The sequence below is a fragment of the Bison bison genome, unplaced genomic scaffold (genome assembly GCF_000754665.1).
Source record: "Bison bison bison isolate TAMUID 2011002044 unplaced genomic scaffold, Bison_UMD1.0 scf7180017864048, whole genome shotgun sequence".
NCBI classification, from domain to species: Eukaryota; Metazoa; Chordata; class Mammalia; order Artiodactyla; family Bovidae; genus Bison; species Bison bison.
Window position 1 is genome coordinate 6865730 of NW_011494620.1, and position 4385 is coordinate 6870114.

A 4385-nucleotide genomic window follows, 5' to 3' on the forward strand; every position below is an offset into this window, starting at 1 on the left:
CTATCATATCAAAGTCTCCATGTATGTTTGGGTTTATTTGAGGGATCTCTTCTTTTGGTGAATTTATTTTTTGCTTTAATCTGTATATACTTTTATATCTTGAAAAGTTAAAATATTGTACAATTACAGCTAAACATCATTAATAGAAGTAGCTTGGTGTAAATGTCCAGTGTTCACACATCCCCAGCGGTATTTTATGTGGCATACAGGCACACATTCTAGTGTGTGTAGTGTTGTTGTTCAGTTGCTAAGTCGTGTCTGACTCTCTGTTAGCTCAGAGACTGCCGCTCTCCAGGCTTCCCTGTTCTTCACTATCTCCCTGAGTTCGCTCAAACTCATGTCCATTGAGTCAGTAATGCCATCCAACCATCTCATCCTCTGTTGCCTGCTTCTGCTCCTATCCTCAATCTTTCCCAGCATCAACGTCTTTTCCAGTGGGTTGGCTGTTTGCATCAGGTGGTCAAAGTATTGGAGCTTCAGCTTCAGCATCAGTCCTTCCAATGAATATTCAAGGTTGATTTCCTTTAAGATTGACCATTTTGATCTACTTACTGTCCATGGGACTGTCAAGAGTCTTCTCCAGCACCACAGTTTGAAAGTATCAGTTCTTCAGCACTCAAGCCTTCTTTATAGTCCGACTTTCTCACATCTGTACATGACTACATTATAGTTTGTTTGGATCAGTATTCATATAAGTTCTATGTTCTGTGATTGGTTGACATGTCTCTTAAATCTCCAATCTGTAGGTTCCTGCTCCATTTCTCAAGCCACCACCCCTCCCCCTTTGCTTTGTTGTTGTTTGAGAAATGGAGTTGTTTATCCTGAATTTTGCTTGTTGCAACTTCTTTTTTTTTTTTTATTGAAACTTAAGTTTTATCATGATATTTTATATACATGGTGGGAAAATGGGAGACACATATCAAGTACATATCAGGAAAAACTATTTTAATAGTGTTGTTATATAGTGTATTGGCTAGTTCCAGTGGATCTTCGTCTGTTACTGCTGACTTTATCTCCAGTATTTGAATTATGTGGCAGGGTTCATTTCTGTCTTTCAAACAGTGCCCATTTTCCCACTTCTTTTTGGTAGGAAATGAAGTTTTTATATATTTTGATCCAGCATGTGTACTTTTGACTCCACACCAAGGTGCATCAGTCTCAATCATTAATTTTTCACTAGGTATTGATTTATAACTTCCAAATCAGCCTCAGTTTTCAGTGAGCAACCATTAAACCCTATATAGAGACCCAAGTCCATCAAAGCAGCTGCTGCTTCCTTGGTACCTTCAAATGAATGCACCACTCCACCTGCACACCGATCTCTGTTTCTTCTCATTATATCCAAAAATTCAGCATATGAGTTCCGACAATGGAGAAACATGGGTAATTTCGTTTGTTCTGACAGTTCAAACTGTTTTTCAAAATACTTGAGCTGAGTATCTTTGGAACAAAACTGTAGTCGGTCAAAATCAAGTCCACATTCCCCTATGGCTACAACTTTCCCTGTTGCTTTCAGCAAGATTCAGCAACTCCATCAGGTAATGATCAGGGTCATTCTTTTCGAATTCATCACATCTTGTAGGATGACACCCAACGGTGCCGAAAAACATATCATTTGTTTATGCCAAATGCAGTGCATCTTTACTGTCTTATAGATTTCCACCTGTAATCATAAACTTTTTAACACCAATCTGAACAGCTCTCTCTTTTCCGTCCTTTAAGTCATCTTGATGCTTTTGAACCACCCTATAAATTCCTCTGAACGTAGGATCTGTCAAGTTGATACCAATATCCACAAATTTGAAATGACTCATGACTGCAGCCCCAGGTTCTCCTCGACATGGTTGCAACTTCTTGATGTTTAGTATGTCCTTCTGTTCTTTTCATTTCCTGTAAATTGGTTGTTAAATGTAAAGGCTTGGTATGTTTTATTTATTAATTAATCTCTTTGCAAAGATTGATTTGTATGTGGTATTATATACTGCAGAAGAAAGATCTTGAGATAAAATTCACATACATTTTCACATCTGCTCAGTGGCTTTTAGCATATTCGTACTAAAAGTTGTACAGCCATCTCCATACCCAATTTCAGAATATTTTCATTACCACAGAAAGAAATAATATGACCTTTAGGAGTCATTCTCCATTCTCCACCCCCCTTCAACGAATCCGCTTTCCATCTCCATAGATTTGCCTATTCAGGACATTTATATAAATGGAATCATATAGTATGTGGTCTTTTGTGACTGACTTATTTCATTCAGCATAATGTTTTCAAGGTTCATTCATGTTTTTAGTATGTGTTAGTAATTCATTCCTTTTTATTGCTGAATGATTTTCCATTGTATGGGTATACCACATTATATGTATCCATTTGGTGGGGCGTCTAAGTGACTTCCACATTGTGGCTATTGTGGATTGAGTTGCTGTGAACATTCTGGTACAAGTTTTTGTGCAGGCTCTGTTTCCATATCTCTTGGGTATATACTAGGAGTACAGTTGCTAAATCATGTGGTGATTCAGTATTTAAATTTTTGAGGAACTCCCAGACTGTTTTTCAGACTATTGTGCAATCCCACCAGCAGAATGCCAGAGTTCTGATTTCTCCACATTCTCACCAGTACTTATCTGTCTTCTTTATTTTATCCATTTTAATGAGTATCTCGTGATTTTGTTTTCTATTTCTCTGATAGCTAATTATGTTGAACATCTTTTCCTGTGCTTATTGGCCATTTGTTTATCTTCTTTGGAGAACTGTTTATTCAGATTCTTTGCTCATTTTAAAATTGTGTTGTTTTATTATTGAATTGTATGGGCCTATTCTGGGCTTCCCTTGTAGCTCAGTCGGTAAAGAATCTGCCTGCAGTGCAGGAAACCCGGTTTCAATCCCTGGGTTGGGAAGATCCCCTGGAGAAGGAAATGGCAACCCACTCCAGTGTCCTTGCCTGGAAAATCATGGACAGAGGAGCCTGGAGGGCTACATTCCATGGGGTCCCAAAGAGTCGGGCACAACTGAGCGACTAACACTTACTTATTTTTTCTAGATACATGTCCCTTATCAGATATATAATTTGCAAATCTTCTGTCTCATTCCACGGGTTGGCTTTTCACTTTCTTGGATAATACATAATTTTTATTGTTGTTGTTCTTTAGTTACTAAGTCATGTCCAACCCCATGGACTGCAGCCCGCCAGGCTCCTCTGTCCTTGGGATTTCCCAGGAAGAACACTGGAGTGGGTTGCTATTTCCTTCTCCAATGCATGAAAATGAAAAGTGAAAATGAAGTCGCTCAGTCATGTCCAACCCCATGGACTGCAGCCTGCCAGGCTCCTCTGCCCATGGGATTCTCCAGGCAAGAATACTGGAGTGGGTTGCTATACTCTCCCCCAGGGGTAACATAATGTGGTGGTGGTGGTGGTGGTTTATTCGCTTAGTCTTGTTGGACTCTTGCAACCCTGTGGACTGCAGCACTCCAGGCTCCTCCGTCCATGGGATTTTCCAGGCAGGAATACTGGAGTGGGTGGTCATTTCCTTCTCCACTGGATCTTCCCAACCTAGGAATCGAACCCAGGTCTCTTGCACTGCAGGCACATTCTTTACCGACTGAGCTACCTTTTTCCTGCAGGGAAGCTCATAATTTTTATTAGGTGATGCATAGTGAAGGGCAGGAAAGCCTGGTGTGCTGCATTCCATGGGGTCACAAAAGTGTTGAACCCGAGTTAGCGACTGAACCACAAACAACAGTGCTGGATTATTTCATTTCCTGATATTAGCAACCGTTGATGATCACTGCCTAGATCCATTAATTTGTTAATTGTAAAGTGGTGTATTTGAATTCTATAGTTCCTTCTTTGTAAGAATTCTGAGATTGAAGTTAATGTTCCTTCAGCTCATTGAAGATACTAATTTCACCGCTCTGGGGCTTCTATTGCTTTTCAGAAGTCAGCTTTGTCATGAATACCTTGAAACATGGATGACTCAGTTGGTGGCAAATTTAGTTATTATTGTCCCAGAGCTATTTTTTTCTAGTTTTATCACTACTTGACAGGTCAATTTTATATCCTTACGTAGTCCCCTACCTCCTCCCCAAATAAAATTTATACATTTGCTTCAATTACTGTATTTAGAAGGAGCAAGTATATAAATACCTGTATTGCAGAGGATTTTAAAAACAGGTTTATGTTAGTACGGTTTATATCCAGTATAATTTACTTACTGTTAGTATAAAGTTTGATTTTTAGTAAATTGTTCAGTTGTGCAGCCATCACAAAAATCTAGTTTTATTTATTTTTTTTTATTTTATTTTTTTTATATAGGTCTTTAGTTTCTTTAGGTAGATATATTCCTAAGTATTTTATTCTTTCCATTGCAATGGTGAATGGAAT

At 38.7% G+C, this 4385-nt stretch overlaps 1 pseudogene across 1 annotated transcript; it reads right to left on the reverse strand.

Moving 5' to 3' along the window:
• Positions 1 to 637: 637 nt before the first annotated feature.
• LOC104985490 lies at positions 638 to 2210 on the reverse strand (annotated as a pseudogene). The gene has a single exon (XR_824908.1). The product of XR_824908.1 is annotated as a putative deoxyribonuclease TATDN1 pseudogene (transcript).
• Between the last annotated feature and the right edge of the window lie 2175 nt (positions 2211 to 4385).